At 40.8% G+C, this 27,309-nt stretch overlaps 1 protein-coding gene across 1 annotated transcript in view; it reads left to right on the top strand.

Moving 5' to 3' along the window:
- Positions 1–27,309, top strand: part of SMPX (small muscle protein X-linked) — a 54,503-nt gene that overhangs the window by 25,135 nt on the left and 2,059 nt on the right. The window lies entirely within an intron of this gene.

Here is a 27,309-nt window from a genome sequence, read left to right as displayed (position 1 = left end):
AATTAATCCCCATTCGTCATTAGGAACTGAAGAAAGCACTTGTGTTCTTGTATCGAGAAGTCTTTTGAGGTCAACCAGTGGGCCTTGAACCATACTTTGAGAAACATTGCTGCAGGGCAGTAAATGAGAGTGAGTTGTAATGGTCTGCAGTTCCTTTGTACCCATACACAGCCTCATAATCTCAAGTTAGTCTCTATCTCATACCCCACATCAGCTGGCCAGCCCTGATTTTGGATTTTGTAGATTTGAAAAGAATCTTTATAATGCCCTGTTGGGGGAGGTGTGCCCTTATCTTAGTCTGCTCGGGCTGCTATAACAAAATAACATAGACTGGGTGGCTGAAACAACAGACATTCGCCCACTTTTTGATGGGGTTGTTTGTTTTTTCTTGTAAATTTGTTTGAGTTCATTGTAGATTCTGAATATTAGCCCTTTGTCAGATGAGTAGGTTGTGAAAATTTTCTCCCATTCTGTAGGTTGCCTGTTCACTCTGATGGTAGTTTCTTTTGCTGTGCAGAAGCTCTTTAGTTTAATGAGATCCCATTTGTCAATTTTGGCTTTTGTTGCCATTGCTTTTGGAGTTTTAGACATGAAGTCCTTGCCCACGCCTATGTCCTGAATGGTATTGCCTAGGTTTTCTTGTAGGATTTTAATGGTTTTAGGTCTAACATTTAAGTCTTTAATCCATCTTGAATTAATTTTTGTATAAGGTGTAAGGAAGGGATCCAGTTTCAGCTTTCTACATATGGCTAGCCAGTTTTCCCAGCACCATTTATTAAATAGGGAATCCTTTCCCCATTGCTTGTTTTTGTCAGGTTTGTCAAAGATCAGATAGCTGTAGATATGCTGCATTATTTCTGAGGGCTCTGTTCTGTTCCATTGATCTATGTCGCTGTTGTGGTACCAGTACCATGCTGTTTTGGTTACTGTAGCCTTGTAGTATAGTTTGAAGTCAGGTAGCATGATGCCTCCAGCTTTGTTCTTTTGGCTTAGGATTGACTTGGCGATGCGGGCTCTTTTTTGGTTCCATATGAACTTTAAAGTAGTTTTTTCCAATTCTGTGAAGAAAGTCATTGGTAGCTTGATGGGGATGGCATTGAATCTATAAATTACCTTGGGCAGTATGGCCATTTTCACGATATTGATTCTTCCAACCCATGAGCATGGAATGTTCTTCCATTTGTTTGTATCCTCTTTTATTTCATTGAGCAGTGGTTTGTATTTCTCCTTGAAGAGGTCCTTCATATCCATTGTAAGTTGTATTCCTAGGTATTTTATTCTCTTTGAAGCAATTGTGAATGGGAGTTCACTCATGATTTGGCTCTCTGTCTGTGATTGGTGTACAAGAATGCTTGTGATTTTTGTACATTGATTTTGTATCCTGAGACTTTCGCACATGAACAGACACTTCTCAAAAGAAGACATGTATGCAGCCAAAAAACACATGAAAAAATGCTCATCACTGGCCATCAGAGAAATGCAAATCAAAACCACAGCGAGATACCATCTCACACCAGTTAGAATGGCCATCATTCAAAAGTCAGGAAACAACAGGTGCTGGAGAGGATGTGGAGAAATAGGAACACTTTTACACTGTTGGTGGGACTGTAAACTAGTTCAACCATTGTGGAAGTCAGTGTGGCGATTCCTCAGGGATCTAGAACTAGAAATACCATTTGACCCAGCCATCCCATTACTGGGTATATACCCAAAGGACTATAAATCATGCTGCTATAAAGACACATGCACACGTATGTTTATAGCTGCACTATTCACAATAGCAAAGAGTTGGAACCAACCCAAATGTCCAACAACGATAGACTGGATTAAGAAAATGTGGCACATATACACCATGGAATACTATGCAGCCATAAAAAAGGATGAGTTCATGTCCTTTGTAGGGACATGGATGAAATTGGAAAACATCATTCTCAGTAAACTATCGCAAGAACAAAAAACCAAACACCGCATGTTCTCACTCATAGGTGGGAATTGAACAATGAGAACTCATGGACACAGGAAGGGGAACATCACACTCCAGGGACTGTTGTGGGGTGGGGGGAGGGGGGAGGGACAGCATTAGGAGATATACCTAATGCTAAATGATGAGTTAATGGGTGCAGCAAACCAACATGGCACATGGATACATATGTAACAAACCTGCACATTGTGCACATGTACCCTAAAACCTAAAGTATAATAATAAAAAAAAAACCAGACATTTATTTCTCACCATTCTGGAGCTGAAAGTCAGAGATGAGGATGTCAGTATTGTTGGGTTTTGGTGAGGGTTCTCTTCCTGGCTTGCAGATGGCCATATTCTTGCTGTGTCCTTTGATGTCTCTGCCTCTTCTTATAAGGGTGCTAATTCTATCATGGGGACCCCACACTCATGACCTCATCTAAACCTAATTACCTCTCAAAGGCCCCACCTCCTAATATTATCACATTGGGGATTAAGGCTTCAACATACGAATTTGGGGGAGGGACACAAACATTCAGTCCATAAGAGTCCTCTTCCTCCAGGGCTCTGCCCCATCCCTAGCATCTTCTGTTTATCCTGCCACAAACTTACTGAATTGTAATGTATTGGTTTTCTTGTTTACATCTTCCTTATGATGCTATCGCATAGCTCCTTTAAAGGCTGCAATTCACATGATACATATTAGGCACACAGGGCAAGTCTGGAGGATGTTGCCGGTGCCCTGACCACAGCAAGTCTGGGACCACTTAGAAATGTAGACATTCCAAGTCCTTGTGATCTTAGGGAGCTTACCACTTTAAAAGAAAGACTAGCTTCTCTCACAAGGTCCATAGTTAACATTGTTGACCAAAATCAGTAATAGGCCCAGAAATTTGACTTTAATTAATTGATTGTATTCCTCTGGGAAACTAAAAAATTAGGGAAAATGTCAAGTTTGTCTCATATTCCTCAAAAGAGGAGAAAGACGTGTAAACCAGAAGAAAACTTAGTATTCAGGAATTCTTTGGCTTTATTTTTCAAATAACATCTATGTCTAGATAAGACATATTTACCAACCTGTCATCCAGAGAGTTGTCATCTCTGATAGGGGAGAACATAAGGAGCTCATTACTCTTAAATGTTAAACATTATGCATCACCATCATTCCTACTGATTCAAGGGCTAATTCTGAGAGTGTTGGAAGAAGAGCAAATTGATATACCCAGAAAATTGATTAAAAGGTGCATTTAGTACATAACAACAGACCCCCAAAACACATGAAGCAAAAACCAACAGAAATGAAGGAAGAAACAGACAATCTAATGATAATTGTTGGGGACTTCAATATCCCATTTTCCATAATGTCTAGAATAACTAGACAAAAGATCAACAAGGAAATATAAGACAAGAACAACACCATAAACTAACTAGACCTAACATATATATATAATGTATATATACACATGTATGTATATATACATGTATGTATATATACACATGTGTGTCTATATAATGTATATATACACATGTGTGTCTATATAATGTATATATACACATGTATGTCTATATAATGTATATATACACATGTATGTCTATATAATGTATATACACATGTATGTCTATATAATGTATATATACATGTATGTCTATATAATGTATATATACATGTATGTCTATACACGTATATACATTATGTATGTGTATATATACACGTATATACATTATGTATGTGTATATATACACGTATATACATTATGTATGTGTATATATACACGTATATACATTATGTATGTGTATATATACACGTTATGTATGCGTATATATACACGTTATGTATGCGTATATATACACGTTATGTATGTGTATATATACACGTTATGTATGTGTATATATACACATATATACATTATGTATATATACATTCTCTATACATATATGTGTGTATATATATTATATGTATATTGTGTGGATATGTATATATACAGACATATAAAACACTGCCCAACAACAGCAGAGTACATGCGTACACATTCTTCTCAAGTGTACATGGAACATTGTCCAGGACAGACCATGTGTTAGGCCATGAAATAAGTCTCAAATTTAAAAGGATTGAAATCATACAAAGTATGTTCTATGACCATAATGGAATGAAATTAGAAATCAATAACAGAAGGAAGTTTGGGAAATTCACAACATGTGGAACTTAAACAACATGCTTCTAAATAACCAATAAGTCAAAGAAGAAATCACAAGGTAAATTTAAAAATATTAATACTTTGAGGCGAATGAAAACAAAAATACCGCATACCCAAATTTATAAGATGCAATGAAAGCAGTACTTAGAGGGAAGTTTACAGTTATAAATGACTGTATTAAAAAGATCTCAAATCCCATAACCAACCAATCAAATCAATATTAGCGCCTATTCCATATTTGGGAAACATGCCCTTTATCATCTTATAGTAAACTTATGTTTAAATTGATACATGAATGGAAATATCATTCCTTTCAAATGGTAAGGAATAATAAATGTAATAAATCTATTTGTATAAAGACTATAACAATGTAACAGAGGCTGGGAAATAAAAAATGATTGCCCAGTAGATCACCATTTTAGCAAAATACTGTCTTTGGTATTTCCCCTTCTAGTCTTTTCATCTGGGTTTACATCTGGGATGCAATACAAGCAAGTTGCTAACAATATGTTGATTTGGGGTTTTGAAGACTTGGTCTCATTTCCTTCTATGTTTGCAACTTTGCACTCTATGTCTCTATTTTCTTGTTTGATAAAAGCAGAAAATGGCACCTCTCTCAGTCAGTAGTTGTGAAGGGTTAGGGAGATGTATTTTTAAAAGTATCTCCAGGCACAGTACCTGGGATGGGTAATCACTCAGTAAATAGGAACTGGTTCTTATATATTTTTCTTACATAGCATCATTTATAGCACTTGTATAGTTTTGTATCTTGCTTTTTCCACTTTACATTTTATCACAAGATTATTTTTCATGTTGCTTTGCAGCCTTCAGAATTAGGATGATTTATTTCTCATAGTCTTTGACTTATCATGATTTCATAACCTTTTCCTTTTGCCAGAAGACAGAGGACTGATTTATTGTTTCACATAGAACTAGACTTAAAAACATTTCTCCAAATGTCTTCTCTATGGTTTGTGGAAATTTTTTGTCCTCATTTTTGAAATGTTCCCTGCTTTGACCCAATTACAGAGCTCTATTCACTTTCTCTGAAGGAAATGGTTTTATGCTGAGATTTTTCATTCTCTAGTGAAGCCATATTTCTTTTGATTTGTGACGCTCTTTTTAAATTTTTCCTGATCTTCACTTGGTTAGGATAAAGACAGGTTCTGCAGTGATTCTGAACTGTATCAAGGTCTTGTTCATTTGTTTTCCTGGCTGGCAAAACTCTTGTTTTAGACCCTGGTTACAGTCTGTGTGGGTGTAAAGGACTCTTGAGAGTGAACACAAGAAGGCTTTGAGTTGATTGTGGCAGTTGCTTTAAGAGCCTCTCAACAGTAAACACACAGAAGCTACCAGTGTAGTTTCGATTAAAACAGATTTGGAGGGTCTAGTGTGTGAATTATCAGGAAGAAATTGGAATTGGTGCGAGAGCTTTTAGGGAGTAGACTTGAGACCAGAGAAGCACATTTGCTTCAGGCAGCTTGGTGGAAAGCAGAGGTGACTCTGAACCCAATTCTGTTGATCTTCCTATACTGGCACACACATTTCCATGGGCCAAAAGACAGTTACACCTGGCACCTGTTCTACTCTCAATGTAATGGAACTCATTACTCTATCTCATTTGTTCTCAATGGGGGGAGGGTGTGGAATTTTCCTCCCAGGGGACATTTGGCAATATCTGCATACAGTTTGAATTGTCACAACTAGGGGTGGGCTGCTACTGTCCTCTAGTGAGGAGAGGCCAGGGATGCTATTAAACATCCCACAATGCCAAGGATGGCCTCCTACAACAAAGAATGATCTAGCCCCAAATGTCAGTACTGCTGAGAGTGAGTAACCCTGATTATCTGCTTGAAAGGTTGATGTTAGGTCCAGCTTGTTGCGGACATTTCTTTCCAAGCAATCAATGCATTGCACTTCACAGAAATTAAGACAGTAATAAAAAGAGTAAAGTAATTAATTGCCCAATATTTATAATCTCTTCACAGTAATTAAGACTTAGGAATGAAGCACTCTTAAATATGATTCTTGTCAATTGGCAGATTAAACATATTTATGGTATATGGTCTATGTGGAATTGCCTCAAACCCAACTATTTTTGTAGGTTATATTTTCATCTCAAATGTATCAGAAAGCAGTAGATTATCTCAGCAGCTCATCAAGTCTTCTAAAGTATTAATGTTAAGAATTAGTAGTCACCAGCATCAATATCAATGTCATCATTTTTATTGTCATCATGAACATTCCCATTTATTACATGCTTGTGATATGCCTGGTACCATATCTTGCACCTCATGCATTATTTCATTCATTCCTTGCTCTGACTGCATGGGGTATTACTACAATGCTCATTTTGTTTATGGGAGAGTGAAGGCTAAGAGAGTTTATGCAACTTGACCAAGGTCACCCAGATTGTAAGTCACAGAGGTGAGGTGCAAACCATCATCTGTCACATTAAACAGCCAGTCCTTTTAATCACTATCACCCACTGCATTCTTAAAAAATGTTCTTTTAGTTATAGTCTTTGCAAATAATATTTCACCATGTTGGGTCAGTGCAAAGCAAGCAAAGGCTAAAGAGACTGCAGAAACTGTCACTGTCACAAAGACGAACACTGAAACATAACCCTGGCATGTTGGTTGATGTGTTCCTTTGTTTGCTCATTTGTTTATTCATTCACATATTCATTCTTTTAGTTAGTCAGCATTTACTAAACACAAAAGATGCACCAGATGCTGAGTATATCAGGCATTAAGGATTCAAATATGCCAGAGCATCTACCCTGGTTCACAGTTTAATGGGCACAACATTGCATGGAAGCACAAATAATTTGCTCTTTTTAAGGATTTTGACAAAAAGGAAGAGTTAATGCCCATAAATACAGAGAAAGTATGAGAGAGAGAGAGAGAGAGAGAGAGAGAGAGAGAGAGAGACAGAAAGGAGGGGAGAGGAGGGGAGGGGAAAGGAGAGGAGAGGAGACAGAAAAACACCGATTATGGCAGTGCTGGGGATGACATAGACTTTGCCCAGTGCTGACAAAACTGCAGCAGAGCAACACCAGACCGCTGCAGAGCCCACCTGCCTTTGCTCCGGAGATGAGCAAGGGCTTGTCAGGAGTCTCTGTGTCATTCATGGTGCAGCAGTCTCCGACCCATGAAGCCTTTTTGCTCATTCCCTCTCACGCTGTGTGCAGCCCACGCAGAAAACTGGGGAAGTGAATTCCAGGCTGTCTAATCAGGGTTGGCTGCATCGTGACAATGCTGCTCATTTTAACTCCCTGCACATGCTGTGGCATTTGAGAAGGAGAAGGAATCACGAGGAGCAAATCAAGACTTGCAAATTTAACTTGTACTCCCTTACCACTGCTCCCTGCCTGTGAACTGATCATTCCACACCCTCTGGTCTAGGACTTTATGCAGACGGCAAGGGGGTGGCTGGTTTAATCAGAGGCAGGGTCAGTCAATTGGCTTCTCACTGAGGGAAATTTCTATTAAGCAGTCGAAAGATTGGAGTCTCTTTCGTCCAGGCAGGTGGCACAGAGGTTGCTCAGAACAATTCATCTGGACTGCTGGATAAACAGCCGAAAGCAAGCGTGTCCTATTGCCAGAAAGTCATTGGATGCCTTCTATAGGAAGGACAGTGGCACTTCCTTCCACCCTAGAAGATACTGGCACTTCCTTCCACCTGTCACCGATGTAATAGAATCCCTAACAAGTAATACATATTTTACTGCCTAGCTCTTACCTGATCCCCCAATTTGGATACAGATGATAAGAATCATGGCTGCATTTTAGTTTCAGAGGCAACAATTAATTCCTGAAAACTACCCCAACAGGTTTATTAAATTCTGAGTGTTCAATCATCCATCTATTCAGACTGTTTTCATTGCCTGATCATTTTGTACATGGGCTAGTTGGAATTTATCTTGGCCAAATTAACCTTCTTCTTCATAATGCAAATTGACAGCATGAATTGGATTTGAGTGGGAAGGATTAAAGTACTTGGATAAATTCACTCATTTATGAAATGAACATCTATTCACTGACTGTTTCAGACACTACTACATTAGAAATAGGTGATACAAGACAACATCCCTCAAAGGACTCACAGTCTAGTTGGGTAAGGATGTGAGAGGGGATATTAGCACATAGTGGTTGCAGCAGGAATGAAGAAGAAATGACAAGGCACAGCCTTTGAATACAGGAGACAAAGAAAGAGTCTAGACAGGATGTTGGAAAACAGTTATTCCACTGAAAGAAGTGTGGAAGAGAGGTGATTCAAGTATAGGTTTATGCCCTGGCTTTGCTATTCCCTTGTTTTGTGTTTTTATATAATTGCTCTGCCTCAGTTTCGTCATCTGAAAAATGAGAAGAATACCTAACTCCCAGAGGCAATTCTGCTGTCCACCCTAAGGAACATTTAGCAATGTTTGCAGACATTTTTGATTGTCACACCTCAGGGTGGGTACGCTTGGCATTCAGGGGCTTGAGACCAGGGATGATACTAAACATCCTACAACACACAGGATGGTCCCCACAACAGGCACCGATAGTTCCAGGGCTGAGAAGCACTGAATCACATAGTGTGTATATCTAAAGTTCTGCATACCATGGGAGCTACTACAAACTACAAAATGTTACCATTAGAATGAACTTAATTTAAGATCCCCTATCTATTAGCAGTGAGTCCCAGGAGCAATGGAATCAAGGTCAGTACCAGTCTAAAATCCCAGTGTCCTATTTTCCAGTTTTGTGTTCCTACTTTATAGGAAAGACAAACAGTTTTCATTTTGAGTGTTGTGTCTGTTTCATTGGTACTGACTGCTGAGAAGAGTTGGGAATCTGAGTTCTGCAGGAAGAAGTGGGGCGATCATAGCAGAGTGGGCTGTGGCTGTGTCAGGTGGCATGGACAGGCTTTCTGCAGCACATTTGCCCACCTTACAGCAGCCACTGTACACTGGATGTGCTGGAAAGAGTAGAACACACCCGTCCTCCACTTGCAGCTCTGGCACGTAGTAATTCAGTGACCTTGGGCAACTTCCTGACCACCCTGAGCCACATCTATAAATAGGAATAATAATGTAAGTCTTGAGAGGGCACCATAAAGATAGTGAATTGACTCAGATGGGGCTCCTGGTACACAGTAGCTTCCAGGAAGTCTTCATTCCCTTTGCTGTCCTCACAGTCTGCCCATACCTTCTGCCCTCTGCCCCTTGCTTCCAAGGCTAGGAGTTGATTGGTTGGTTGGTTTTTAAGTGAAATACTGTCTGAAGAGTAGCTCTGCACATTTCCCCAGCGAATATGAAGAAAGCTCACTGAAAATTAAAATCCATTAATTATCTTATCTATGACTAATATGAGCTCATTGAAGCACTTGCAAACATCTGGGAGGATCTCTTTCTCAATCTCAATCCTTTGAGCTTGAGCCAGTTCATGAGATGATTTCTAACCTGCAACTGTCCTCTTCCTCCTGGAGGAGGCATTGCAGTTCCAGTTTTCAAAACCTGCAGCAGCTCATGTTTCCAAGGCCTTTGTCTCAAGACAGCAAAATTACAAACATTTCACTTTAGCGTTTTCATTTTGTTTTGGAGACTTCAAGGAATTTCCCTCCTCTTGCCCTAATTTTTAACTAGCAAATGCATCTCGTTTGTAATTTGATTTTTCTCTGAAGAGAATCAGCTTAAGAAATACTTGGAGAATTGAGCTGCCATTGCCCTACTCTCAAAGAAAAGTCAAACAATGGACTTTATACAGCATTTTCCTGAGCATTTTGAATGGGCTTTATGGCCAGAAATAGACATTTCACCTTTCTAGTAATCTTCTGTGCATAGGCTATGTACTATTGGAGGCTGGTCCAGAAAATAAAATGAGAGCTATATCGATCTCAATGTCCAGAAGTGCCCTGGGTGTCTTCTCTATGACACCCTGTCCTGGGTTATGCCCCATTCACATTTAATTTCCAGCTATGATTACCTTACAGAGGTGTTTTCTCCCTCTATCTGACATTATTTAATTTGATAATCAAGTTATGTCTATGTTGCAATAATAGGTAGGCAGTCACTAGTAAATACAGGTGCCAGAGAACATGGCAGCCTGGAGACTTTGTGAAATGGCTGCTTAAGGGGCATCACACAGGCCAGGCAATGAGGAAACAGGTTTATTTGGAAGTTTTATAACATACGCAAAATCACATCTTTTAACTAGGGGATAATAGTAGCAATAATATTAACAAACCCTTGCTCTTGATTTTAAGAATTCCAAAGTCCTTCCATGTCCATTCTCTCTTTCGAACTTCATAACAGTTCTGTGAGATAGGTAGGGCAGGCATTGACTTTGCAGTTCAGTCTCACGTGACTTCCAACTTCACAAAGGGTGGAAGATTGTGGGTTGTATTGTCTTCTCCCTCCAGAGAAGGTTCATTTTAAGACTAATTATTAATTAAGCCTATTGAAGTCCATCTGTAGAAAATGGGTGTAATCCCTTTTAATCAGAAGAGTAGGATCACCATGTAGTCTGCAACAGGTGCCAAGGAAGGGGATTAGTTACAATCCATTCCATGGGCCAGAATTGAACAGATAATGGCTCTGCTTATACCCAGAAGGACTTTTGTCACTGACATGGAAAGACATTCAAGATTAATCTACCCACCTCTATCTATAGATATATTTCAAAGGAAATGTATTATCTCAATTTCTACCTCTGTTTACTATTTTCTTGTTTAATTTTAAAAAGTCATACTGTAATCTTTATACATATACAAACATACCACATACACATACACACACACATGCACATACATGCACACACATGGTAGAGGACAGATTTGATCCAGGATTTGGAAATTGAGTTGAAATGTCTTAATTTCAGAAAGACCAGGTGGCAAACAAATGGGTCTGGGGAAAACTTCACTTCAAGATGTCCCCAAACCATTGCCCTAAAGGTCAACTCTTCTGGAAAGCTCTTCATTTCACTGACAGCTAAGAAATGGTGTTCCAGGCACCCTGCGAGGTCATATACAAAGTTTACTGCTTGTTATCTGTCAGGAGAGAGAGAGCCTGGGAGTCATTCCGAGCCAAGTCCAATCCAATTATGGGCCAATTATAGACTTCCTTTCGCTGCCAGGAGCAGGCCACCCCAGCAACCCAGCTGGTGTCAGAGCCCCTGGCTGGCAGGGATTCCCAGCACATAGGAAGAGGAGCTCATGCCCCAGATAAGACAAAACAGCTGATAATGCTCTAGACCAGCACAGATGGCAAATGCAACTGCATTAGAATGGTTCCTGATCCTCATCACCACCCCCAATGCCATCTGAGTCCAGATTCAGTTTTCTCTCCTGTGTGGCACCCTTTTTTTATTATGTGATCTAATTCTGGAATACCAAGAGGTGGTAGGCCAGACTTTGCTCCTGTACTCAGGGCCAACCTTCCATTACTGGTTGGGTTCCTGCAGCCTATGCTATGGTGCGAACTGGGGTCACAGTGCCTGGATACCCACAGCACCACTGACAACCTCACTGAACGTGTAGGAGTTAAAATGCCAAGAAACTTGAGTTAGAAACTTGACTAGGTAAAAATAAAGCTATCTCTATTAAAAATCAAAACAATTTTGGCTGGCACTTCCAACCCACGGAGATCATTTCAGGTCCACATTCTAGCATCAAATAGTGTCATTATTCCGCCAGGCTGGCTTTGCATGGATGACCTGCCAATTTGAGAAGCCAGCTTTTTCTCATCTTTAACTGAGACCTTGAGGAGAGCGGGGACAGGGCAGCACCAAGGACAGCATCCTGTGGGTGACTGCAAAGGAAACCCTTTTCAGATTGGCCTAGAGCTGTGGTTCTCAAACTTTCACATGAATCAGAATCATCTAGACGGCTTGCTGAAACTGAGATTGCCAGGCCAAAGCCCTAGGGTTTTCAATTCAGTAGGTCTGGGATGGGTTCCAGAGTTTGCATTTCTGACAAGTTCTTAGGGAATGCTGCTGCTGCTGGTGGTAGTTTGGGATCACACTTTGAGAACCACTGACCTAGGGCCATCAGTCAGATTGTTTAGGTCTGGACATTCAGAAATCCCCTAGCTATCCCATCACCTGCTCCACAGTTTTCAGGCTAGTTTCCAAAAGTACAGTGAGAAGCTTGGTCAGATTTCTTTGCTGAAATTTATATATACTAAGCATCAATGAAGCAATAATCACAAATGCTTGTAATAGTGCTTCCAATGGTCAGGCACTGTTGCAAGCCCTTTACCTTGTGAGACGTCAGTGAGTTAATACACGTAAGAGCTCCATTTTACAGGTGAGAAAACTGAGGCACAGAGAAGTTACATGACTTTCCGCAAGGTCACACAACTAGATAGTGGGGCAGCCAGGAGTCAAATCCAGGCTGTCTGATTTTTAATCATTACCCCAGTCTGACTCTCAATGTGGCAGACAGGTCTATGGGGGTGAAATGAGCTGGGTAAATTATGAGGGACAATCCTAATGTAAAGGATGAGGAATTCTACATCAACTTACCCACCAGTCACTTAACCTTACTGATACAATGTTCATTTCTGTAGCTGTTTAGTAAGTGCTGACATTGTTACAGTTCAAGGGTTGGAAAACCAAAGCCAACAGGCCAAATCCAGCTCATCACCTGGTTTTTTTTCTTAACTTTTTGAGATCGTTCTAGATTTACATGCAGTTGTAAGAAATAATACAGAGAGATGCCTGGATGAAATGACTGGGAATAATGAAGTCATTTTTCCAATCTCTAATGAAAGTATTTCTAAATAAGGCCTTGCCAAGGTTCAAATATATGCTGAGACAAAAAAGCTGGGTTTGATAATTTTCATTCAAGTATACTTCTGTGGCTGTCCAGGCAGTGGAAGTAAAACACAAAAGATTTTCTAAATTTGAACACTTTTCAAGTCCAAGAAAAGACAGGACCAAAGGATCACAGCTACTTGGCAGACTGATAGGCAGCTTTATCTTATTTTTTTTAGAGACAGGGCCTCACTCTGTTGCCCAGACTGGAGTTCAGTGGTATGATCATGGCTCACGGCAGCCTTGATCTCCTGGGCTCAAGCAATCCTCCCACCTCAGCCTCCCAAGTAGCTGGGACCACAGGTGCACACACCACCATACCTGGCTTTTTTTTTTTTTTTAAGTAGAGATGGGGTTTCACTATGTTGCCCAGGCTAGTCTCAAACTCCTGGGTTCAAAAGATCCTCCTGTTTCAGCCTCCCAAAGTGCTGGAATGACAGGTGTGAGCCACTGCACCCAGCCTGATAGGCAGCTTTATAGCTTTTCTCAAATATCATGACAGAAGAACTGAAGCTGGTTTCTGAACAACTCAGTTGTCCAGCCTTGGGCTTTGGGTGAGAACCACCGTTTGTATTCTAATTTTCTTAGTTACAGAGTCAGGCAGCAGCAAAACGTTGGATACAGTTAGATGGATGGTCCTCAGCCCTGAGTGCACATTATAATCACCTGGACTTGCTGAGTGCCACTTGCTATCAGTTAATTCTTGGAGGGTGGCAGGATAGGCCTGGGAATGGGTATGTTTCACAGAATCTTCAGGTGATCCTGATGTGTGTCTTGGTCTGAGAAGGACTGAGAAGGTGTTTCTCAGAGCGTCCTTTGATGAACTAGACTGAAATGGGAAAGTATTTCTTTGGTTGAATGTTGCTGAGATGAAAGTATTCAATGGTGGAAAACAGCCAAGCATTCTTGGAAAGTCATGCAGCATACATGTGCATTTATTTATAGGGTGAACCAGTGGTGAGCCACAGCTTCTATTTGGCATAGGACATGGGAAAGAGATACTAAGTTCAGGACTGCCATATGAGTCCAAACAATAGCCATATTAGGCCTAGAAGGGGCTGAGGATACTCTAGCTCCCACTAATAAATGTGCTGTCTTGTCAGGGTTGTGACTCGTGTCTACCCAGCAATATATAGAGTCATATTCTTACAGGTTATGGGACTATCAATGTCACTTAGTCCAACCAAGACCCAGCCTAATGCAGCGATCTCTCTATACTCACTGCTTTCCAGATATGTACCCTACCCTGGAGAATCACGTGGGTTTAACTATGAACTCAGCAATTTTTAACCCCTATCTAATTCATCTCCCTCTAAAAACTGCCAGGGCCACTATTCCCTTCAGATAATCCCACTTGCACCCTTTGGGAATGACTCATTATAGGGAGAACCCAAATAAGTGCCTATTCCATTGGCGTTTCTTTTAACAAGTTCAGTCTCTGCATATATAAACATAAGTGGGCTATGTTTGTGGTATGACATGCTAAGGGTGCTGAGCAGTTGCACTGTAAACTTTGGTTCAAGGTCAGCCAGCTGTGTTGCCCACTCCTACAAAGCTGAATCCATAAGTTCTCAGGATGCCAGCTCTCTAGAGTCTGGCTACTTATCTTTCTTCCCCATTTCATAAATGCCCAAGCAATATGGTCCTACCCGGTAGCCAGGATCCAGTTTTTGGCATGTCACACTAAACACGAACTTTTCATGGTATCCATCAATTCGCCTATTCCTTGATACATAAAATACAAGAGCTGAACTTGGGCTAAGGCAGCTGTATTAGTTATCTTTGGTTGTGTAACAAATTATTCAAAACTTAAAAGAACAATAAATATTGTCTCACAGTTTCTGTGGATCAGGAATTTAGCATGGCTTAGCTGGGTGGTTCTAGCCTAGGGTCCCTCATGAGGTTGTAGTGAGATGTTGACTAAGATTGAAGGATCTACTTCCAGGATGGCTCACTCACATCACTGGCTAATTGGTGATAACTGCTATCAGGAGGAGGCCTTGGTGCCTTCCCATGTGGACCCACCCATTGGGCTGCTTGAATGCCCTCACAACATGGCAGTCAACTCTCCCTGGAGTGAGTGATTCAAGAAAAAGCAGGGCAGAAGCAGCAAAGTCTTTTATGGCCTAGCCTTGGAATTCATACTTTGTCATTTTTGTAACATGCTACTGATTACACAAGCCAGCCCTATTTTATGTTGAAGGGGACTATACAAGGATATGAATATCAGGAGGCAAGAATCATTGGGAGCCATCTTGAAGGCTGCCTACCACAGCCACCTACCCCTCTTGTTTTTTAGATGATAAAACCGAGGTCCAAAGAAGTGAGATTCTCAAAGTCACATAGCTGTGACATTTCAGTATTTGCTTTTCTTTCACCCCTCCTGATCCTTACTATCCAGAATTTCTTACATTTATTTAAAACACCAAACGTTGTTTATCTTTGGGGAGATTAGGAAGATTATTTCCAAATGTGAAGCCAGTTTCTCTGATGCTTCTAACAGAGAAAGCCCTTATAAACCAGACAGCACACAAGCACAGTGCATAGTGTGAGCACTGAGGAAAGTCTTTTCTTCATGTCCTTGAGTCATTAGTGGGGAGGGGCTCCAAAAGGAGGGAGAGGAAGGCAGAAACTCTGCAGGGAGGCAAATCCAGAAGTGAACTAAAAATCCATTGTTTGAGTGATACATCTTAGCTTTTGCACACTGTTCCCTCTCCTCAGCTTGCTCCCATACGCAATGGTTTTCCTGCTCTCTCTTTTGCTTGCTTGCTTTTTCTTTCTCTCTCTCTCTCCTTCCTTCCTTCCTTCCTTTCTTTCTTTCTTTCTTTCTTTCTTTCTTTCTCTCTCTCTCTCTCTCTCTTTCTTTCTTTCTTTTTTTGATGGAGTCTCACTCTGTTGACCAGGCTGGAGAGCAGTGGCACAACCTCTGCTCACTGCAACTGCATCCTCCCGGGTTCAAGACAGTCTCATGCCTCAGCCTCCAGAGGAGCTGGGATTACAGGCGTGCCTCACTACATCCGGCTAATTTTTTATTTTTAGTAGAGATGGGGTTTCACCATGTTGGCCAGGCTGGTCTCGAATTCCTGGCCTCAGGTGATCTGCCTGCCTTGGATCCCAAAGTGCTGGGATTATAGGCGTGAGCCACTGCGCCCGGCCTCTCTTCTGATTTCTGAGGATCAAACCCATAACAAGAAAAAAGCAGAGGATATTACGAACAATCCAACTAATGGGAGGAAAAACTCTCCCCAGGAGTTGGAGTTCCATTAATCTCAGATGAAAGTGAATGAATCCCAAGTAACTTCCTAGGAGAAGCACATAATTTTTTTCTGTGAAAACTTATGTTTCTGAAAACACACACACACTCAGGCCAACATACACACACGTTTTAAAGCACAAAACTCAAAATTGTGCTAAATATTATCAAGTTCCTTTTCAGGATCCTCTTTGAAATAGCCATCTTCTATGAAATGAAACAAAAAGAAAGCAACCTCTTGTATATTCGCTATCCTTTTTCAATCAGTTCAAAAACGACAAGGCTTGTCATGTCTGATCAGCTTAACTAGTCAGGAAATGACAACTTTCTCCCCGCCTGACCTATTTTGTCTAATGGGGCCCACTCCTCTGCCCTCTGACAAGCTACCTTCTCTCCTGAGTTCCATTTATAGCAGGGCTTTATTAATGGTTAAATCGTTAGGAATGGAACTGTCTCCCTCACAAGGCTTATTTCCCCTGTTCAATAAATTAAGCCAAGGGATCCGAGAGACTGCCCATTTCTGCTTTATTTAAGCTCAAATTCCTCACAGCCCACAAAATACTGCAAATTGCCAGAAGAGAGCTCAGTATGAGTTCCCACTGCTTGCCCAACAGTATATGGTCACTTGCAGGTTGTCTTGGATTTACTGCTCAAAGTAATGTTTGTGTAACCTGTGGGAATTTTCCTGAGCCCTCGATGGAAGTTTGAGATCTGGAACTGAAATGCTTCAGTGAGGAGCCCCTGGGCCCTTGCTAATGGACAATGGACTCCCTTCTCAATCCTCAGGCATGAGCCACTGGATAAGTGCTGTGATCTTCTCATATGTTTGACCCCTTTTTTCACCTTGAAATAAGGTTTGCAAACTTCATTCATCCACTATGTATTCTTGTTGCTGTCACACAGGTGACCTTGCTGAACAATTGGAGCATTAATGGCCCACAGCTGTCAAAGTGACCTGTGCACTTCACTACTCAAAGCCTTTTCTCACTTGTTTTCAGTTGCCAGAGCCCTGCAGTCAGCGGATCTTTCAAAAAATACAAAACCAAACCCCACAAAATGGATCGGGTCACTGCCCTACTGCATATCCTTCAGCGGCTCCCCATGACCCTTTGGGCCTGTGTTAACTGTATCAGACTTGGCAGGCCTTTTTCATCTTGCATTTCTACCTGTGCAGGACATTCGTCGCTCCAATCCTAGTGAACCTCTGCCAGCTGATGGAGGTGCCATGCTGATTCTAGGCCTTTACACATGCTCAGAATATTATTTTTTGATCTTTGTTCCCTCCCGTACTCATTATCTGGCTAACTCCTACCCATCATTAAAGTCTCAGTTAAATCCTATTTTTGAAAAACTTTTCCGTTGCCTCTTAAACTGGGTAAAGCATCCATGGCTTCCTGTGTTTGTCCCAGGATAGCAGCACCCATCACAATGGAGGACTGGATTGCCATTGTTTATTCTGATTTTCCTTCTAGATCTTAAGTTCCATGAAGGAGGATAACTTGCCTGACTTGTCCACTAGTATATCCACAGTGCCTAATACATTTTCTAGCATATAATGTAAGCCATATAAAACTAGGAATTCTGCTTTCCACTTTTAAGACCATTTAAGCATATTTAAGCACAGAGCTGTGTCCAAAAGAAACATACATTGATTTCCAAAAATGGTCCCTGTATTAGTCTGTTCTTACGCTGCTAATAAAGACATGTTTGAGACTGGGTCATTTATAAAGGAAAGAAGTTTGACTCACAGTTCAGCATGGCTAGGATGGCCTCAGGCAGCTTTCAATTATGGTGGAAGGGCAAGCAAATACATCCTTCTTCACATGATGCAGGAAGGAGAAGTGTCAAGCAAAAGGGGGAAAAGCCCCTTATAAAACTATCAGATCTTGTGAGAACTCACTATCAGGGGAACAGCATGAGGATAACCATTCCCATGATTAAATTACCTCCCACCGGATCCCTCCCACGACATGTGGGGATTATGGGAACTACAATTCAAGATGAGATTTGGGTGGGGACACAACCAAACCATATCAGCCCCCAGAAGGAATGTAAATCTTCACCTAAGAAAGATTTACATTGTAAACAGGTACGGCATACACTCTTTTGGTGATGGTTACACTAAAAGCAGACTTCACTTCTATGCAATGTATCCATGTGACAAAACTGCATTTGTACTCCTTAAATTTATACAAATAAAATAAAAAAGAAAAAAGATTTACATTGTAAAACGCACAGTAAAACTACCTAAAATTTAATCTTCTCATTGGCCCAAGATTCCCTCATCCTAGAGACGTTTTACCTCAAATCTCTCTTCTTTCTTTCCAAGAAATCCTATTTTCCACTGAGTCCCCAAGCCCCTTTTCCACGTAATTTAGACTCAGTTCACTTTTTTCAGTTCCCTCTCTACACATTTAGATCTCCCCAACCACCAGCACCACAAAGAGCTTGAAGCCAAGATGACAAAGATTGAATCTTGTTTGGAAGATAGAAAAGGAGGAAGGGATGTTTTAATTTATAAGCTTTTTGTGGATCTTTGTCCCTGAATAATAGTAATAGTATATGTTGACTATGTCAGAGGCACTCTGCTAAATGCTTTACCATGTTATCCTCCCAACCACTCTGTGAATTTGACAATATTATTTCCCTATCCTTTGGAACACTGGGGTTCATGTTGTTGGGTAAGTTGCCCAAGGTAGCATAGCTGGAAAGCAGGAAAGCTGGGTTTGAAGGCAGAGTGGGCTGTGAAAATGTCTCCACAGTAGACACTCAGGAAACATTTGTTGACTGCAGAGACAGGGTCCCACCTGGGAAACAGCCTGGAGACTGGCAAGGCAAAGGGTGTAAAAGCAAGTTCTCTGATGAATTGATTGGAAACACATGTCAAAGCTTTACTTCAAAGTTGCTTAAAGAGGCTTCAAAAATCCAGTTCTAAAACTTGGAATAGGAAAACATGTGGTTAGATAACACTGTGAGACGAGGTACAAGTGATCCGTAAACTCTGTTACAAGGTGACTTTAGTGAGGCAGGTATATCAGATCTCCCAGAAGGGGCTCTTAATCTCATTGAAGTTGATTAGAAAATTACTAATATGTTTTATCAGCAGTGCTTCCCAGAAGGGACCACTTAACACACCAGTGCACAAAGCTCTGTTCTAGCTCAGGTTTGAGATCATTTTCTTTCATCAGAAACAGCTGTCTCTAAACCAGCAATTTTTTTTTCCACCTCAGCACTATTGACAATTGGGCCAGGCAACTCTGTCACTGGGGCCGTTCTGGGCATTCTAGGATAGTTAGCAGCATCCCTGGCCTGTACTCACCAAATGCCAGTAGTACCCTCTCCTTCCTGATTGTAATAATCAAAAAATGTCTTCACATGGTGCCAAATGCCCACCACAGGGTGGGGGGCAAAAATCATTCTCTCCTTCTATTGAAAACTACTAGTTTACAACCTTCATTTTCAAGTGGTCCATGGACCAATAGCAACAGCATCCCCTGGGTAGTTACTAGATATGTGTGGTCTCAGGCCTCTCCCCAGACCTCCTGAGTCAGAATCTGCAGTTTAACAGGATCCCCAGGGATTCATATGGATGTTGAAGACTGAGAAGCCCTCCTGGGCTGTGGTTCTCAATCTTGTCTGCACATCGGAGACCTGGGGAGCTTTACAAATTACTGATCGCACTTCCAGAGACTCTGATGTAATTGGTTTGGGGCAGCCTGGGCTTTGGGATGGTTTAAAAAACTCCCTCCAGGAGATTTAATGTGCAGCCACGTTTGAACTCCCATTCTAGGTGGTTTAGCTCCCCACCAGCACACGCACGTGCATGCATGCGCGCGCACACCCACACACACACACACACACACAGCAGAGTGAGTTACAACAGCCTATAAACAAGATCTCAAATCTCCAAATCAATTATGCTTTCTTCCTTTCCATAAACATCCTTCTTTATTTGGCCTCTTATGTCTTTTAACATTATAGAATTAAGTCATTTGATGATAGCTTCAAAAGGTAAGATTTGGATATAAGTAGCTTTTAAAATAATGGTTGGAATGATTTAGAGGAAAAAATGAAGGCATTGATTTAAACTTCCCCGGGCAGCTTTTTAAAGAAGAGCCATCAAAATCATCCCTCAAATTCTCGATAATTAAAAAAAAAGGTACTTGAAAAAAAAAACAAACAAACATTAAATAGCAAACTCTATCAAGAAAATTGTTTTGCATGAAATGTATAATTATGTAAAGAGCCCATGTAAATTGGAAAGCAAAATGCTAACACCTTAATAGACAAAGGAAATGAACTCACAATTCACAAAAGTGGATGTATAATTACTAGAGAAGCCTAAGAAAATATGCAGCTTCAGTAGAAATCAAAGGAATGCTCAAGAAAACAGTTACTGATTTTCCTTTAAGAAAATCCACAAAGATGAATAGGAAAGTGATCGTGAAAAAGACATACGCACAATCTCAAAAAATATTAAGTATCTTCTGTATAGCAGGCACACAGCAGTATAAATGATGCGGGTGGGGGGGTTAATAAATGGAGAAATTCCCAGTCATTGTGGATTTGTACCTCTTCCAACCCAGTTGTGTCTTGATGGAAGTACATTCTAAAGAAAATGTTCACATGGAAAAGGTTGTGTTCATTTATGGTAGCAAAATTGATTAAGAACCTAAATGTCCAATAATAGGATTCCAATTAAGCAAACTCTGGTGCAGCCACCTGATGAAATACTATGGATACTATTTGTGATATAATGAATGATAAATAACTTATACAGTATAAAACTGGAAAAATGCTTCAGTGATTGAGTAAATTTTGAAAATGATACAATGGTATGGTCCCCACACCTAACACACACACTATATATTTGTATATTTAAAGTTCCAAGGAGCCCTTAAACTAAGAAGGTGGTTTATCTTTGCTTAACCCAGTATTTCTCAATTTATCTGATGATTGATGGTTTCCTTTTTCCCCCTCTTTTCCTCTCCCTTTCTTTTCAAAGGAAAACTTGTTTTATCATCTCTTGAAACTAGTATTTCTCAAATGAACAAAACCCCATGGATTTGCTGGCATATACAGTAGTATTTAAGAGCTATGTAAAAATAAAGGCCTTACATGGATATATACATGGTAAAAAAATTCATCAAGTTCACTTAAGATTTGTGCATTTTACTCTATATAAAGTATTTTTAGAAACACTGCTAGATTCTGAGAAGGCAAAAAATATTTTTAAGTGAAATTTTGGTGTTCATTAGAACAAATGCATGAATATTTGTTAAGTCAACTTTTTGGTACACTACAGATACATTTCTGTGTGTCAGTTGTTAATGTGTGCCTCTAATGTACTGTCAATACGTATGGATTACTTACTGATATGGTTTGGTTGTGTCCCTACCCAAATCTTGAATTGTAGCTCCCATAATTCACATGTGTCATGGGAGGGACCCAGTGGGAGATAATCGAATCATGGGGGCGGGTCTTTCTTATGCTGTTCTTGTGATAGTGAATAAGTCTCATGAGATCTCATGGTTTGATAAAGGAGAGTTCCCCTGCACATGCTCTCTCTTGCTTGCTTGATGCCATGTAAGACGTGACTTTGCTCCTCCTTTGCCTTCCACCATGATTGTGAGGCCTCCCCAGCCTTGTGGAACTGTGAGTGTATTAAACCTCTTTTTCTTTATGAATTACACAGTCTTGAGTATGTCTTTATTAGCAGTGTGAGAACAGACTAATACATGTATGCTAATTTTACACGTTTTGCAAAAGAATTTAGTGTAGCAGAAAGAGTTCCAAACCTCATCCTGGATCAGCCAATAGCCAGCTGTGTGATCCTGGACAAGTGACTCAACCCCTCTGGATCTTAATTTCCTAATTTCCAAAATAACGAGCAATACCAAAACTCTAGTTCCATTCGTCTTTGAAAAAGTTTTACTATTTTAAAAGACTATAAAGCCTTATAGTCATAGCTTTGCCTAATAATACATCAAAGGCCATCTTTTTATCTGACTACTGAGTCTTTGGACCACTCATTACCATCATTGTGACTGTGAAAACAATCAGTCAATCAGCTTTAAGGTGATCTCTATGACAATGTGCTTTCCAGGAATGCATTATGGAAAGAAGGCAGGGAGACCTACATTTGTTTCACATGTTCTGTTAGTTAAATGCCAAAAAAATTAGTTTTCCATTTGGTTGCTCCAGAACCCCTGGCTGCCACAGATCATTGCTGGACAGTTGTAGGAGGATTCTTGGTACTTCTGATATAATCACCATTGTCTCTAGGCCTCAAATGCCAAGGCATAAACAATATAGAAAGATTTTGTCGTCTTTGGAAAAGCTGAGAACCTCTTGGTCAAGACAGCAGTCTCCTTGACTTATTTATCACTTTGTCTACCTCTAGATGTTATTGAACTCTGCCTTGGTAGGGAAATCTTGGGTCAATATTTCTCCAATGAAGTTGGTGGCCCCTTTAGAAACAGGGAGGACTACGTTCTGATGGATGAAGAGAAATTTCCCACAAAATCTGGAGCTGCCTACGGTCTTTGACGATGCCCCTTTCCCCACCAAGATCTCACCAAACAAATGTATCTCAGTTGCCAGCCCCTAACTCTGAGTTGATATCCAATATAACAAACTCTCAATACAATAGGATCAATAAAAAATATTTTAATGAGATTCAACCTGGATATGCAATTTGCCTTTTCCTTATGGTCACTCGAATTATCCATGTCCTGCACTTAACACTACTTTAATCTGGATTTCAGGTGCAGGATTTGACCAAGGCGAATGTTCTGGTCTTTATGCCTTCCTCTTCTTCCCTGTTTTTATATAGTTATTGTTAGAAGCATTTCAATTTTCACTATAACCACCGAAGGCTTCATGAGTTGCAAAGGCAACTTTGGTGGATGTTTCACAATTTAGGAAAAAATGTTCCTAATTTTTACTTAGAGTTTTGTTTCTCTGACTTTACAAGTACCTGTTTGGGAAAAAAGAAAGAGTTTTGGGTTTGGAGTTGTTTGGGTGCAATTCTAGGCTGAGCGCCTCTCTGACCTTGGGTGTGTGTTGTTCCTTACAAGCCTTAGTTGTAGCTTGCACCACCTTCCTTAGGGTGTGGTCCTGATGAGTAAAAGGGACAATATGTGTGAATGTGCTCTGTAAACTCTAGAAGACTTTACAAATGCCAGGCGTTTGTCTTATTTCTGATGCCCTCTAAGGAACTCCAGAGCTTTAACCAGTTTGCCCTGGGTGCATGGTTGGCCATTGCATATGGAACCAGACCATGAGGCACTACCTTCTCTCAAGTACTTTCGAGTGTCACTGTGTTTATGGCTCTATGATTTAACACCACGTAGGAGGAAGTAATCATTGCACTGCCCCTGAGTGTCTGGTTAAAGGACAAAATGCAGACAAGTGTTGAGTGGACTCCATTTCCCACATGATGTACGTGGGGCCACGGCAACTATGAGTAACACAGCTATAAATGGGTCACAGCAAGGCGTAAACATCACATGTTCCTCAGTCTGGACTTAGGGTGACACAAGGGAGATATTTGGTGTATCATCCCCACACCAGCCAAGACGTGCCCTTCCCAAATGTAAACTAGAGGTTGTGCTTCCATGTCATTTTTGGTCTGGGTACAAAAGTTATGTGGGGTAGCTAGAGAATGACTTTTCAGCTGGTTGCCATACCTTCCCCATCATTCTCACAAATGTCCCCATACAGGAGAACAGGGCACAGGAGAATAGCTGACAGCTGTTGTCTAGGCAGCAAAGCAGCGTGGCCCTGGAGACAGCCCAATACACTTGCATTCCAACACCCTGACAAACAAGAGTGCTTTACAGAGTGGGCAATTTTAGCTCTGGATCCCTTCCCATTGTTTCTCATTTCTAAATTCAAGCCCTGACGCAGAGCAGGGAGCTCAGGTCTCTGGATTCCCAAATTTTTGTATTCTGGTATCATGCCAGCATCCCAAGCACACGCTGAGTCCCACAAACCCAAAGATGGAGACTCTGGCCATCCGGGGACTTTGTACTCTGGGATGGACTACATCCGACCTTGTCCATCAGTGCAGTCCTGTTGCCAGGCATGTTGGGCCTTCTTGAATTCTACCAGGACCCAGGAGTGGGGGAAATTGAGGGACAGGGTGATCTGCAGGAGGACACCTGCAATGGCTCCTGCTTCATCTGCTACCTCATGCCTGGCTCCTTCTGCAAAGAAGAATCAGGTTTATTTTGTAGGCTGAATAAGGTAGCTATGTAATCAGTTGGTGGAGTGCCTGGCACGTAGTAGGTGCTCAAAACTGGTACTGCCACCATCAGCTGTTTCTCCACTCCCACCTGAGCACAGGTTGATAGCACTGACCCAGCTTCCCCCTCTTCACAGTTTTTTTCAGGCCTCCTTGGCTCTCAGCTGCAGTAAGTAAAGAGGAAGAGCACAGTTCCCCTGGGGCTAATGTTATGTTAAGAATTCCATGCATTTATTTTCCTAAATATGGTCATCTCACAGTGGTCGTGGTGGTCTGGGAGAACTGGATCAAGATTTCTCTATTTTTTAAAAAATTTTTATTTTCATAGCTTTTGAGGTACAAGTGGATTTTCTGTAACATAGATGAATTGTATAGTGATGAATTCTGAGATTTTAGTGTACCTGTCACCGGAGTAGTGCCCATTGTACCTAATATGTTGTTTTTATCCCTAGCTCCTCTCCCACCCTTCCCCTTCTGAGGCTCTAAAGTCCATTATGTCACTCTGTATACCTTTGCATACTCATAGTTTAGCTTCATTTATGAGAACATACAATTTTTTGTTTTCCACTCCTGTGTTACTTCACTTTGAATAATGACCTTCAGCTCCATCCAAGTTGCTGCAAAAGACATTATTTCATTCCTTTTTATGGATGAGTAGTATTTCATGGGGTATATATACCACATTTTCTTTATCCACTCATTAGTTCTCTATGTTTATAAAACTGTCTCAAAGTCAGAGAGGCCTATAAGCTGAACCCAGTCATGAAGGACATCTTATGGCTCTCCAATGCAAATGGCTCATCCTATGTTTCTCAGTATAGCCATAATTTCATCTATCTATCTGGGACAGATAAAGGATTATCAGAGTCCATATCAAGCCTGCCATATAAATGGTATCCATTTCTGGGTTGCAGATGGTGCTTCTCAGTCTGGACACATCTTGGAGAGAAATCACACCTCATAAAACATGCTTCAGTGACAATTTCCTATGGATCATCACCCATTCCATGCTGCTCAGAGAAGCCCAAGGAATACCTCAGCTTCAAGGGAAGCTTGTCATGGGCCTCTTACTTGGCCAGAGAGACTGGCCATATATCATCCAGCACAGTGACCATCGCAGTAAAGTGGCTAGAGCATACCCTGGCCATCATGGGGCTAGAGCTGGGACCTAGGGCAGAATTGGTAGCATAGCGGAGACATAGCACATCAATCCAACACTCCTGGATTTCTGCATCTATGAGGGTTCACTCATTACTGCTGACTCACATTGAAGAATGTGGGTTTGGCTATAACTGCAACTCCAGTTCTTTTCCTATTTTCATTTCTCCAGTAGTCCAACTCATCAATCACTGGACCCCTGCTATGTTTCAGGTGCCATGATAGGCAATGGGATGTAAAAATGAATAGGACATATTTATATCCTTAAAAGATCCTAGCCTAGTGGCAGGGCAGCTATAGTGGGAAACATGAGAGGAGTGAGATGATGCATATAAGCAAATAATCACAATTCAGCATGTTACATGGAGAATCATGGGGAGGTGGGATTTTAGTCAAAAGTTATAACCAAAGAGGGAGAGGCCCAAAGGCTCTTGTCATTACAGGAGCAAAAAGTGGTCTAGTGAACTCAGAATATAGGATACTTGAGGGAGAATGACCAGAGATGAGCCTGGATCCTGATACCCCAGGATGAAGCTGTGAAATTGCTGGTCACTCAGAAACCATGGGCTGGGAAGAAGGTGGTATCTTACTTCGACTTTGTGACTGGCATGGACTGAAAATTGATAATTTCTTAAAAAAATTAGTAAACAACCTAAACGTCCATTGGTAGATGTATGAATAAAGAAAATGTGGTACACATACACTGGAATTTTTATCCTGGAATAAGAAGGAAACTCTGCAATGTGTGACAACATGGATAAACTTTGAGGACAGTATGCAAAGTAAAATAAGTCAGTCACACAAGGACAAATACTGCATGATTCCACTTATATGAGGTGGCTAAAATAGTTAAACACATAGAATCAAAGAGTGAAGTGGTAGTTGTACAACATTGCTGTACAACATTGTACTTATGGTCAACAATAATGTATTATACACTTAAAATGTATTAAGAGAGTAAATCTCATATTGTGTTCTTTTGATAATAAGATAAAATGCTGGGGAAATACAAGAACCCATGCTGACTGCTGTTGATAGCATTTTCAGTTTTGCAATCATTAATAACTTCCTACCTTTTCCTCTGGTTCACAAACCATCCATACCTTGTTAGTGGAGTAGAAACAACCCCAAAGTCAGGACACCTCTGTTAAAATCCCAGTTTTTCTATCTACCAGCTATGAGCTTTGAGCTAGCTACTTTGATTTTTGAACCTCTATGTATTTCATCTCAACAGTGAGTACAACACAACCTGCATCACAGCAATGCTAGAAATGTTCAATGACACTATGGGCTTTGTGATCTCTAAAGAAATATACAAGAAAGAGAAGCTTTCTTATAGATAGATCTCTGCTGTAGACTTCTCCAGACTCAATGGCCAGAACTGGGTCCCATGGCTCCCGCTAGCTCTAAGAGAGACTGAGAAATACAGTATATTATTTCACTCACCATCCTTTGTAGTAGAGAAAAACAAGGGTTATGGAGGGTGCCAAACCAGAGTTTCTGCCCCAGCAGGGGGAATATCCTTGTGCATGGAGTTTTCTTTCTCCAGCCATTGGCAATACAAAAGGTAAGCATTCCATTTTTAAGAAAAGATTCAGCTCACTCACATAAGTAAAACACACAAGGAATGACACCAAAGACTAATGGAAAACAAATGTGTAAATAGTGTTCAAGAATCCCCGCATTACAAG

Source organism: Nomascus leucogenys, chromosome X (assembly GCF_006542625.1).
Source record: "Nomascus leucogenys isolate Asia chromosome X, Asia_NLE_v1, whole genome shotgun sequence".
NCBI classification, from domain to species: Eukaryota; Metazoa; Chordata; class Mammalia; order Primates; family Hylobatidae; genus Nomascus; species Nomascus leucogenys.
This window is presented reverse-complemented; position numbering and strand designations above follow the sequence as displayed.